Source organism: Thamnophis elegans, chromosome 2, assembly GCF_009769535.1.
Source record: "Thamnophis elegans isolate rThaEle1 chromosome 2, rThaEle1.pri, whole genome shotgun sequence".
NCBI classification, from domain to species: Eukaryota; Metazoa; Chordata; class Lepidosauria; order Squamata; family Colubridae; genus Thamnophis; species Thamnophis elegans.
Window position 1 is genome coordinate 121,537,054 of NC_045542.1, and position 14,193 is coordinate 121,551,246.

A 14,193-nucleotide genomic window follows, 5' to 3' on the forward strand; every position below is an offset into this window, starting at 1 on the left:
TCCATGTATCTGACACAATTCCTACCAAAACAGATTTTCATTCCATTACGAATTAACATGCATCATTTTTACACATGTCCACAGTAGTTCATTTTCCTGTAGTTGGTGGTTTGGGTGGACAGGGGAGAGAGAACAGAGGAGAGAGAAACAGCATGTTTAAATGTAACAAAGTGGTTCTTGAAATATACTTCTTGTTTCTAAAATGGATGGCTGAGAAACATATCTAGTGGAGATCTTATAATTTCTTTGTCAGATGAAGGAAACTACACTATTGTTTTGCTGCCCTCTGGAATGTATCCATAGCTTGATTTGATGTCCAAGAAAATAAATGGTTCCTGATTGCTTCCCACCCATTGTGTATTTGTTTACAACTGTGCAGTTTTGCATGTTCACAGCTCTCAACGGGGATGCAATTAATAACACTTCCTGTAATAGTCTCCTTTATAAAGTGGGCACTATAATTACTTGTAGCTTATTTGATCTTATGCAGGTGGAATATAGTTATAGGTAGTTGCTGCAGGCAACCCAAATGACTTCCCCTGAGGATATACTTCTGTTGCAGAGTGTCTGCATTTTCCAAGTGTTTAAATCACAGTAGTATAGTCCATCTGGTTTCTTGTGCTTGAGAGTGAGCAATGTGTTCCATAAGAGTGGGCTGTTAATCTCTGATGCAGCATATCCTGCTTTGTTGAATCAGATTTTCTAGTTTTATCATTTGGAAACACTTAACTCTTCCAATTACTGTATATCTACTGTAATTACATATAACTGCATTTCATTAATCTGTAGTTCAGAGTTAACTAATCTAAGATCCACGTTTTCATTTTTGGGCTTGCCTACCTTGTATTTTAAATCACCCTTTTCAATCATTCAAGGAGCCTTAGGAAGGAAGGAAGACTTATTTGACAATAGCATTCTCTAATAGGACCATCAATCTTCTGACATAAATAATAAGATTAAGACTTGGACCCATCCAATTCTGCCCAAGTGCACATTCAAGAGAGCAGTTGCCAACCAATGTTCCTATTGGTGGGAGTGATGATGGATGGATGGATGGATGGATGGGGAAAGGACAGCAGAAGATCCACTAATCACTGTGCTGAAACTATTCCACATTAAACTGTGGGATAATGAAGTGAGGTTATGGGGCATCATCAGTGTAATTTCTTCCTGGCTCAAGAACAGGAGGAAAGCATTTCTGTGGGGCCGTGGGGGAGAGCTCTCAACCAGGCTGTTCAATTTGTACAATATATATAGGTGCATTAACTATATGCATCAAAAGCAGACAATGTTTTTGGGAAGCAATCCATATCCTCTACAACAACTCACTAAACGTTTATCCACATAATGTCCCTGAAACTCTATTAATCTATTTCTCAGTTAATACATAGATTTATATAATGTCTTTGCTAATTTGTCCTATTGATTTAAATGACTGCACCGTAAGCATGTTATTTGAGGGACTTCCTTGTTACATCTACTGATTCCATGAGGTCCAGCAGAAAAGGTGTGTTCCATGTCTCACCTGCAAAGGACTTCCACCTGGCAAGACCCAGGAGATCAGTGGTGAAATTAATTTTTTTTTACTACTGGTTCTGTGGGCGTGGCTTAGGGAAGGAAACTTCAAAATCTCCATACCCAGCCCACTCCAGGGGAAAGGATATTGCAAAATCCTCATTCTCTCCCCACTCCTGGGAGAAGGATATTGCAAAATCTCAATTCACACCCCATTCTGGGGCCAGCCAGAAGTGGTATTTGCCGGGTCTCCAAACTACTCAAAATTTCCGCTACCAGTTCTCCAGAACCTGTCAGAACCTGCTGAATTTCACCCCTGCAGGAGATGTTTCATTTCTGCTGCAGTTCTGGAGCATTCTTCCCCCTGAAGTGAGCCTTCTAGAGATGGAGTGAGATGGAGGTTAACTCCATCTCTGTTAGCATTCCAGAAAGCCTTGAAAACATGATTCTTCCATCCACCCTGGGGCTCCCATGGTGAGCCTACAAAGTGGCTGATTAGGCTAAATAATGGTTGTCCTTTCACCATCTTGGGCTTTTATGTTTTATTCCTTTTTGTTTTTATTTATTTATGCTGATATTTATGTCTGATATTGCTAAATTATGGTTAACCAAAGACAAATCTTTTTATCTCCTTAAGGCCATCTCAGACTTGTAGAATGAAAGGTATTCACAATATAATGATAAATTCATATAATGATAAACCATTATTTTTATTGGCTACATTCACATAGCATGGTAGGACAGAATCGTTCAGAGCCCTAACACAGTGCAACACAGGTATTCCTATTGGGTATATTCTGCTAAGCATGTCAGAGAATCTCCTTTTGTCATTTTTTTAAAAAATGGAGTTCCTAGTGTGTCCCCCTTGTCCCAACCAGAAACTGGAAATGAAGAATAAACCCAGGCCTTCTGACTCAGAATTGTCAGTTAGCCATAAAGTCAGAGTTCATACATTACAGCAAGAAAACCCTAGACATTTATTTGCTGATTGCTTTAGCTGCTCTTGCTCACAGAATGATGCTCATTATTTTTTTTATAAGATTTTTATCCCATCTTTCATTCAGGAACAAAAGGTTGTGTATACCGTGTTTTAGCCTTCCATTCTTCACTAAAACAACAGACCAAAAATCACCGAATAAAGTTCTGTGATGAAGCTCAGATTAAAAACAGGGTCTCTTCATTCCTAATTCAAAAACCTTATCGGTTCAGCACACTGGCACTCATTAACAGAAGTGGTTAAGCAGGTATAATCAGTATCATTTATTAAATTCCAGTTATTGGTTGTCTGCATTTATTTAGATTTATTTAGATTTAGTTCTTAAGGTGTGTGTGCATACACACACCCACACAAAATCTTTCAGGGTAACAATTGTAAATAAAAATGCAGTAACTCTTATTGAAAACAAACAAACTTCTCATGACTGCTGTGGGTAGATAAGAAAGGAATCAAACATGCAAACTCTCTATATTTGTGATGATGAACCTATGACACGCGTGCCACCTGTGGCACGCGGAGCCCTCTCTGCAGGCACACAAGCCATCACCCAGCTCAGCTCCACCGCTCATGCGTGAAAGCCTCCTGCCGGCCAGCTGATTTTCAGGTCTCTGCTGTGCCTGTGGGAGATGCATGCGTGGGGGCAGGGGGAGCACACATGCACGGTGGGCAGGGAAGTGCAGGGGGCAGCAGCCCCCCTGCACCCAATTTTGGGTTTCAGGAGGCTTCAAGGAGGTCTGCTAGCCCCAAAACAGGGTGGTGTGTGTGTGTGTGTGTATCACATGTATGCATGGGGGAGTGCAGGGGGGTTGTGTGCATGCACAGGGGATGGGGTGCATTGCATTATGGATGTGGGCACGCGCATGTGCTGTCATATGCACGGGCACGATTTCGGCACACAAGGGCAGAAAGGTTAGCCATCACTGCTCTATATGGTTGTCATCCACCTTCTTCGTTTTCTCTCCAAAGAATCTTCCCACAATTTCATTTTAACTGGATCTTCCAATAAGTGTGAGAGCAAAGTAAAGAGTCATAAATAGAGGTTCTAATTATCTATTTATACAGATATTTATCTGTACTATACCTTGTAACTGGTTGGATTCTGGAAATATGAAATAATAGTTACATGTTTTAAGGCAGAAATATTGATGTTCTGTATAGGATGAATTGAATGAACTGTTCAGAATAACATAATGACTTCAGTTCTTTCCTCTTATTTTATATCTAACAGGAAATTATATGGATTAGAAAAATGTTTTGTTTTACTGTGTTTTTCATATAATGGATTTGGAAGCCATAGCCTGTACTATGATTGATCTATTACTGAGGCTGCAGAAGTACTTTACCTTTGATTAATAGTTTCCTTGGGCTTCAGTATTTTGAGCCACAAGATTTTTTCCCCTTTTTTTTTTCAACGGATGTTCCTAGCAATTACTGCAGGCTTCAGATACAGCGATTTAATCATGGCAAAGTTGGTTATTCTGGCTGTCAAAATTAAAGCACTTGTTTGAAAATGTATAATGATGTGGCTATTAAGACAATTAATGATTAAATAAGTTTTCCGAAGTTTTATGAGAAAGCATAACTACTACCAGCAATTATACTTAGCTCTCCAAAGTGATTTTGCAGGCATGGGGTACTGGTTTATCAATTGCCGGTAATGTTACAAGCAGTAAAAAACTTTGGGACAGGGAATTTTTTTTTTTTTAATTGATGGATTGAAAACTTTAAAAATGGATGGATTTGAAATTGAGGTGACAATGAGACCCATTTCACGCATGCATTACAAGATAAATACACACTTGGACTATAAAGTCCAAGAAAGCCTATAATATAAAATAAGGAATGCATATGACACCAAGGCTTATGAACTCAGCTTACATTTTATTTATTTATCAATTTATCATATTTATTTATCATATTTACTTATCATATTTAAGAACTGCCCACCTCCTTCATAGAGGAACTCTGTATGGCAGTGATGGCTAACCTTTTCTGAACTGAGTGCCCAAAGCACACACGCGCAAATGCACACATGCACCCCCCAAAATGCAATGCGTGTGCATCCCCTGTGCATGTGCCATGCCCCCATGCATGCACTCTTGGCCCCCTGTGTGCACCCCCTCATGCACCCCCACACATGGGCACACGGGGCCCCACACGCGCCTCACCCCCGTGCATGCGCAGCAGAGGGGACATGGGAGGTGCACACACATGCACGGTAGAGCTGAAGTGGGGTGACGGCTCGCATGCCCACAGAGAGGGTGGTCCGTGCCACCTCTGGCATATGTGCCATAGGTTCACCATCACGGCTGTATGGTATACAATAAAATATCAAAAGTATAAAAAATATAAAATTTAAAAGAGCAAGGTATGTTAAAAATTAATAAAAAGATGGGGAGAGGGCTTTCAGTCACTCATCAGACCCATAGCTTTGTGCTCCTTTGTGTGCCCCAAGGAAGGTCGTGGTGCCATAGTTTTATGCCTTTTTGGAAGGCTAGGAGAGTGAGGCCTTGTCTCACCTCCAGAGAGAGATTGCAGGGGTAACAGCAGAGAAGGCCCTTTTCCTTGACCTCATCAGTCAGGCATCTGAGGGCATCTGCAACATACATTTCCTGCCTGGCCAGGTGAGATGGGCTGATGTAATGGGACAAGGACTATTCTGTAAATAACCTAATTCATGCCATGTGGGGCTTTAAATATCATAATCGATGCCTTGGATTGGACCCAAAAGCAGGACAACACCCAATGCAGAAGTGCTCAGCAGAAGTGTTATATATTCTTCTTCTTCTTCTTCTTCTTCTTCTTCTTCTTCTTCTTCTTCTTCTTCTTCTTCTTCTTCTTCTTCCATATCCATCATCGGACATTGGCGATCATGTTGGCAATCCTATTTTTGTCAACAGCCGCATGAAAAAGTGCTGCTGAGTTTTGTCCAAACTAGTCCCTTAGGTTTTGAAGCCATGATATTCTTCTTCTGCCTGGACCTCGTTTAGCTTTAATCTTTCCCTGGAAGACTAAGTGAAGGATGCCATATTTTTCTCGGTGTCGCATCACATGTCCAAAATATTCGTTGCTTTTTAATGGTTTTTGCTTTTTAATGGGTTTGAGTTTGAGTTTTGAGTTTTATTAGAATTTGTAGGCCGCCCTTTTCCCTGAGGGGACTCAGGGCGGCTCACATAAAACTGGGAAGGGGGGAACACAAACATCAAGATAGAAGACATATAATAAAATGGTAGGCAACATACATTCATCATTCGGGAGGGGTAACTATCCTTATCCCCAGGCCTGACGGGCGAGCCAGTTCTTCAAGGCTATGCGGAAGGCTTGGACGGTGGAGAGGGTACGAATCTCCACGGGGAGCTCGTTCCAAAGGGCCGGGGCTACTGCTGAGAAGGCCCTCCTCCTTGTGGTTGCCAGCCGACACTGGCTGGCCGATGGAATACGGAGGAGGCCTAGTCTATGGGATCTTATTGGTCGCAGGGAGGTAATTGGCAGAAGGCGGTCTCTCAAGTATCCAGATCCACTGCCATGTAGGGCTTTATGGGTGATTAATAGCACCTTGAAGCGCATCCGGAGATCGACAGGCAGCCAGCGCAGCTCGCGGAGGATGGGTGTTATGCGGGTGAATCGAGGTGCACCTGCAATCACTCGCGCGGCTGCGTTCTGAACTAGCTGAAGCCGCCGGATGCTCTTCAAGGGCAGCCCCATGTAGAGCACATTGCAGTATTCCAGCCTAGAGATCACAAGGGCCCGAGTGACTGTTGTGAGAGCCTCCCGATTCAGGTAGGGTCGCAACTGGCGCACCAGGCGAACCTGGGCGAATGCCCCCCTGGTCACAGCCGTTAGGTGGTGGTCAAATGACAGCTGTGGATCCAGGAGGACTCCCAAGTTGCGAACCCTCTCTGAGGGGTGCAAAATTTCACCCCCCAGCCTGAGTGTTGGAATATTAGTCAAATCTTTGGGAGGAAAACACAACAGCCACTCGGTCTTTTCTGGGTTGAGCACAAGCTTGTTAACCCTCATCCAGTCCATAACGGCCTCAAGACCCCGGCTCATCACATCTGCCGCTTCATTGAGTTGGCATGGGGCGGACAGATACAATTGAGTATCGTCCGCATATTGATGGTATCTAATCCCGTGCCTGCGGATGATCTCTCCCAGCGGTTTCATGTAGATGTTGAATAGCAGGGGGGATAAGACCGAACCCTGAGGCACCCCATAATTTAGGGGCCTAGGGGACGATCTCTGCCCCCCCACTAACACCGACTGCGACCTGTCCGAGAGGTAGGAGGAGAACCACCGTAGCACGGTGCCTCCCACTCCCACCCCCCGCAGTCGTCGCAGAAGGATACCATGGTCGATGGTATCGAAAGCCGCTGAGAGGTCAAGGAGGACCAGGATGGAGGAATGTCCTTCATCTCTGGCTCTCCAGAGATCATCAATCAATGCGACCAAAGCGGTTTCTGTGCTGTAACCGGGTCTGAAGCCTGACTGGAAGGGGTCTAGGTAGTTTGCTTCCTCCAAGGACCGTTGGAGCTGAAAGGCCACCACCTTCTCAACAACCTTCCCCAAAAAGGGAAGGTTGGAGACAGGACGATAGCTATTAAGAACAGCTGGATCCAAAGATGGTTTCTTCAGGAGGGGTCTCACCACCAAACCATTAATGGCTTTGATGATTTCCCTTTGTTTTCCCAGGTGGCTTATTACCTCCTCATTTGTGATTTTGTTAACCCAGCTTATATGTAACAGCCATCTTCATCATTCTTTGGGCATCCAAAATTGCTCATGCAGCTGCATTTTGTAGTTTCTGGGTATTATATCAGAGTAGCCCCATATAGAATACAAAAGAGAACTTTTGCTCCAGTTCTTAGCCATGCCCCAATACTGAGGCTGACTTGACTGCTTAGATACACCAAGTACCGGTAAAAGGGGGGGGGGATTTAAGCATTTTAAAGAAGGTAAACAAAAGAATGTAGACAAAAAAGTTAAAAAAAAACAGGCAAGAATACTAAGAGGGTAAAATACAAATACAGTAGTAGAAAAAAGTTTCAAACCAACTCTCTGATATATCTCGGCATTATCTAATCAATATTTCAACCTACTTATATTGGCTATAATAATTCTAATGATTTGCTTCATGGTATGATAAAAGTTTGGAGTCAATCCGACAAACTCAATTCCTAGTTAAAACAGACAGCTCCAAGTACTTTATTTGGTAACAGTATATTTGGCACTGCTTTCTTCTGGGATTTTGCCAATAGTCTTTGTATTTCCTCAAGTAGAGAATAAGGTCAGATACAAAGCATTGAAATCTATCGATCAGTCAATAAACATGTAAGCAAGCAAGCAAACAAGAAATAATCACGTCCAGAGGTGGATTCCTACTGGTTTGGACCGGTTTGGCCAAACCGATAGTGGTATGCCAGTCTGGGTCGCAGAACCAGGCTGGCTACACCCCCAAACCGATTCCCCTGTTGCCACCACCGCCATCTTTTTTTGGAGTTCTGTGCATGCGCGGAACAATTTCCATTGAACTGTGCATGCATGCACAGCACGCCTCAAGCGCGCACGAAGCATACATACGAGCGAACCAGCAGTAACACTAGTTACAACCCACCCCTGACCATGTCCAAAATTGAGGAGTCCTTGGTTCTCTTTCAGCCTGGTTATTTTGCTGTAGATGTTTCATTACCTAAAGTAGTTAACTTCATCATTGCTAGTCCACTAGCAATGATAATGTTACCTAGTTTAGGTAATGAAACATCTGCAAGAAAACAACCAAAGCTCAGAAAGCACCAAGGACCCCTCATTCCAACCCTGAGCTACAAACATTGTCCTTTATAGGTCCAATGCAGCTTATGTTTTTCGAGCTAAACAATGATTCATGGCATATGAATTATTATATGATAAAGACTAATAAACAAAATCACAGTTAAATAGCCCCGTTGATAAAATGAGACTAAGGTCAGTGACAAGAGAAGCAAATGGGTTGAAAACAGCATTGGAAATCATGTGAATTACCTTCATCCAGGACGTTTCCCACCAAATTAATGTGCTTTTAATGTGACAACTGAAATTAAATCATCTTCAGCATTGTCTGCAAAAATACATACATAAAGTCAACTGAGATTCCAACTGAAATCTCAACTATCTAAATCAATTCCAAACGGAAAACACAACATTTCTGGAAAAGCAACAACAACACGTTAAGCTAAAATGCAGCTGTGCAGTTTCTGAATATGTATTAGTTCCCCTCATAATCTGTCACTAGAGATAATCCTGGATTCTCACATGATTTTTTTCTGTCTTGTTCTTCCATTCATTCAATATTCCAACAGTGCCAGGAAAAATAGAATAAAACCAAATTGTCAAAATATTTGAATTAAAATGCACTCATATATACTATTGTTAAAAAAACATAATGAAGAACTGAATAGTTTTCCATCTGCATCGAAAAGAACTTAAGGCCAGTGTTAGTGATTTCAAGGGGTGTTCTAAAGTCTTGGTCTATTCCTAGGATTATCTTCCTACCTCCTAAAGATGAAAATTAAAGTGCTCAATCCGGAGGCAAGACAATAGTATCCTCTGATGGCTTTCAGAGATCCAGTTCTTAAGCACTTTAGATGCAAAGGGATCAGTGGTGGGATTCAGCCAGTTCGCAACTATTCGGGAGAACCGGTTGGTAACTTTCTAAGTAGTTGAGAGAACCGATTGTTGGAAGAAATCTCCTTTTGTTTTTTTCCACTTTACAGGGCTTATCCTGTAAAGAAGGTAGGAAGGAAACATTCTGGTGTTGTTTCTAGCCTAATCTTTATTGCCCTGCTTACAGAAACTGCCTCTCCGGTTAACCCTTATTACATTGTAACTGCTAAGGCGAAGCGTCCATCGACCTGAGTGACCTTGAGTTGGCCACGCCCACCCAGTCACATGACCACTGAGCCCCACCTACCCAAATGGTCATTAGGGCAGAGAACTGGTTGTTAAATTATTTGAATCCCACCACTGAAAGGGATGCTTCAACGTTGGCTGGGTTAAATCAGGGTATCCTTTCCTCATACTACTTACATATGTCCCAATAATTCCCATCCAGTGTTTCCATTCTGATTGGGAATATTAAAAAGAAAACCCATTTTGCATTCTTAGGAAACTTCTTGTGTTACTAAGAAAATTATCAGGCGAAAGCAACCAGAATCACCCATGAAGAGTCTCAACAGTAGTTTTATTGCTACTCAAACTATGGTACAAGAATCTCACCAGACTGACTGAACTGAACTGAATTGAATATTTTATTTGGCCAAGTGTGATTAGACACACAAGGAATTTGTCTCTGGTACAGATCCTCAGTGTAACATGCAAAGCAACAGAAGATAAGAAGGATAAATAGTAATACTACAGGCACAACATTTGGGTTGCTATACATAGACTTGATTGATTTATTTGGCTTGTATGCCGCCCTATTCCTGGAAGACTCAGGGCGGCTAACAGAAGGGGAGGGGGTACAAAAATAAAAATAGAAAAAAAGGAATTTAAAATACAACAACAGTCATAACCTCGGAGGGGGCTGGATAGTTCAACAGCCCCAGGCCTGCCGGAACAGCCAGGTCTTAGTTGATTTGCGGAAGGCCGGAAGGGTGGTAAGGGTCTGGATCTCAATGGGGAGATCGTTCCAGAGGGCCGGAGCAGCCACAGAGAAGGCCCTCCCCCGGGGAGTCGCCAGCCGACATTGACCGGCAGATGGAATTCGGAGGAGGCCTAGTCTGTGGGATCTATAGACATAAGATGGCACTGAGAGAATTAGGTGTTCAGCAGAGAGATGTCAAGAGGGAAAAGTTATGTTTAGTACATTCCCTTGGGAATAGCAAGGTAAGACTTTAAGGATTCTGACAGATGTCTGACCTGTGCTTACTGTAGTGCAAAAACTTTTAACCAGTGGTGAAACTCGATTTTTTTAACTATTGGTTCTGTGGGTGTGGCTTGGTGGGTGTGATGTGGCTTGGTGGGCGTGGCTTGTTGGGCGTGGCAGAGGAAGGATGTTGCAAAATCTCCATTCCCACCCCATTCTGGGCCCAGCCAGAGATGGTATTTACGGGTTCTCCGAACTAATCAAAATTTCCTCTACCAGTTCTCCAGAACCTGTCAGAACCTGCCAAATTTCACCTCTGCTCTAAAAGTAGGCCCCTCTTAACCCTTCGCTTCAGACTAGCTGGAGATTCTACCCCAAAGATATCCCAAATCCATAGAAAGCTCTATAGCTGCATTTAGAATTTGTATTTACAATCATTACATATCAGGTCTGAAAATACTGTGAAGGGACAAGATAGGAAACAGGGAAATTAAGTGACCTACCAACAGTTGTAGATTTCATATACAATGTACCGGTAAATAAAAAAACGAGTAGCAACTACAAACCAGATACTTTTCAAGTTAAACAACCACTTGTGCAAGCAAATAGATCAACATCATGAGTTGCTTGAAAATAGTGAAAAGTGAGGATGAAAGCAACTAGATATCATGTCAAAAAAAAAAAAACCCCAACCCTGGAGGAATCCCTCCGGACAAATGATTTTTTTTTTCTTCTGCTTATATGTCAGTTCTCAGTTCTGTTCCTATTAATAACTAATATGTGACATGATGTTTCAACAGATTTATCAATTGCAAGAGTTAATGATGTGTCTCCCTACAGCACAGACTGGAAAGGAAGGTCAAATCAGGGTCAATAGCTGTTTTGTTTTGTTTTTGTTTTAATGAAACCAAGAACTTTTGTAATCTCCACATCTGCTGCAGCTGCCATAACTGAGGAACCACTGAGTTTTTTCACAAAGCATCCCTTTTGAGCCAGCTTTTCAATTAGCAGCTCCCACTCTTCCTCGGAACAAGAGCATGCTTTTCTTTTCCCCCTCTCTTGTGCAATAAAAACTCCAGACATTTCCATACTTCACTAGGACGCAAAGGAAGAGTTGGAAAAATACTAAATGTTTTTTAAGTGATTCCACATGGCACTCCAGAGTATGCGGGAGCTTAAAAATATGTTTCCAGTTCCCCCCAGTGTATAGTTATTCTCATAGACAAAGTAACTTCTAGCTATCTTCCCACAAAGATTAAACTGGCAGCAAACAAGAAATTTTCCCGCCAAGAGCCATAATATGGGCCAGAACAAAGGAACACCCAGCTGCCTGATTCAACTCTACTCCAAGCAGTTCTGCTCCAGGGAAATGAGAGGAATTTCATGAACCCATGGATTCTTCCGTAGACTACTTATCCAGCACAATAGAAACACACAGCTACTTTCTACCCTGCACATACTCCATGATGCTTGATTTTGATAAGGGGTTGTAGAAATCTTGAGGGGTGATGTAAATTAGAGAACTATGCAGAACCCGCTGAATTGACTCAGATTTTATCATTAAAAGCACTTAGCTTGCATTGTCCCTCTTCCTCTTGCTTGCTTGTTCTAATCTACTTTTGGTATGGACCAAAAAGAGCTAATGTTTTCTGGATTAGGCAGTTATTCCTTTACACATCACCATTCTCTTTGTTCTTTTAGCCTCTCTCTAATATAAACATACAGTATACACTAAGTTAAAGCACTAAGTAACATGAATGAAAAAAACAAGGCATGATTATACACTGGGCTTATTTTGTCAGTATGATTGATGTACTGGATTACGGTACGTACTTCTACTGTTTGATGGGGCACAGAACCTATAGTAGCTAGAACAAAAGATTAAAGTAAGTGGAGATGATTGTATCAAACTGTACTTTCTTCCACTTTCATCTCTTGAAAGAATGTAATTGCACACATTTTGTAATTACAAACCATCTAACTAAGCTGAGGTTGTTATTAATAGTGATCCAGAAGGATAGGATGATATATACTGGAAGAAGAGCAGTGGTGGGTTACGACCGGTATGCCCCGGTACAGGCATACTGGTGCCTGCCGGGAGCACCAGATACTGTTCTGGTACGGTGCTCCAGAGGGCCCACCCGCCTGCTCACACTCCTTACTGGAATTTGAAGTTTTTGGGGTCTCCACTCAGATGCACGGAGTGCACGGTGCCTGCGCGACGCTCTGCCGAGAAGCTGGAGCGTCGCGGAGGCATCATAGAGCATCGCAGGCGGTAAGTACACATGCGTGCAGTGCATGTGTGCGCTGTGCACATTCATGTGGTGGGCGCCCGGCACCGTTGCACCGTACCGGTTGCAATGGGATCTGGAACCCACCACTGAAGAAGAAGTATATGCCACCAATACTGACAGGGCAAGGCACTAGAATATATTGATGGGAACAAACCCAAGTCCTTACTAGCCCTAATGATGTCACCTAGTTTGGGTAATGAAATGTCTGCAAAAAAATAGCCAGGCTCAGATAGCAACAAAGACCCCTCAAAATAAGTATTGTTGGAAGTTGTTTCCTTGGGAGGGAGTTTCCTCTCATACTGTTCTTGACATTCTGCCAGGAAGATCTGGAGAGCATCACTCTGGAGGCCCCAGATGAGCATCAGCCTAGCAGGAGTTTAACAATCAAGGACCTGAGGCTGACCAAGCCAGGGAACATAAAAGGCAGCTGGAGGCATGAGCTGAGCAGGCCACAGATCCAGGACCTTCTCCCAGCCCTAGAGTGTGTCATCTTGAGCACTGAGCACCACAAATATGTTGTGTGAAGCTTCTTGCCTGCAAAGAGCATTCCCACTCTTGAATGCCTGCACTCCAGGCAAGCTCTATTTATGAATGATTGTCGTGCAACAGCCCTGAGCAATAAATAGCAGGTACTAGAGGATTAGAAAGAAGAAGGCAGTCCAGCAGTCCCAGAATTTAAATATTACTAAACTAGTTGTTTGGGTTGAATTATAAAATGGGTTACAATCATGATGTGGTTAGATTTCTTCAACTAGGGGAACAGGACTTGGAATAATAAATGTTTAGGATGTCCCTGATGTTTGGAATAAGTACAGAAAAAGAATTTGTTCAAGTTTATTACCACTTGCCTTTTTATTATTTATTTTTATTATGAAGAGAAAAGCAGAAAGAAATTTATTCAGTGGCAAAACAATAAATCATAATTAAGATTTCTTTATTAATAAGAGAAAGGTAAAATCCACTGAGACTTTAAAAGAACTGTCAGAACAAAGAGATGTGGCTGAATTTGATGTGACAATTTGAAAAGCTCATTGTACAAAATTTGAAGCATTTACTGGCCTTATTTCTAAAATGCTGGTGAAACCCTAAACAAATGATCAAAAAGATGATCAAAAAGATACAGAATTTAGATATAATAGGAATGCAAGGGGGAAAGAATATTAAATTCATACCACATATTGTACTTAGAGAAAACTGGTAAAAGATGTTTTACTATTGGCGTATTACTCTAAAATAGAAAAAAAGTATTTTCTAAAAATTGTTGAAAATGCAGTGATCAAGTTGTATTATTCTTCCATACTTGATTATTCATACTAGAATGAAGCAAATTTTGAATTGCCTTTTCAACTTGCTATTTTTTGTTATTGTTAAATATTTTTCTATTGCACTTTTCTACAAAAATATTAAACTAGATCTGTGTTTGCTAATTGCTGCAATAACACTTTACACTGCCCATGGAAAAGTACTCTTACTCAGTAGTGAAATTCAAAATCTTTTACTATCTTTCACTTTCTGTGGGCGTGGCTTGGTGGCCGTGACAGGGGAAG

General features: G+C 41.9%; 1 protein-coding gene across 1 annotated transcript in view; it reads left to right on the forward strand.

Annotated features, from left to right (window-relative positions):
- FGD5 (FYVE, RhoGEF and PH domain containing 5) overlaps positions 1-14,193 on the forward strand; it is a 146,721-nt gene that overhangs the window by 85,742 nt on the left and 46,786 nt on the right.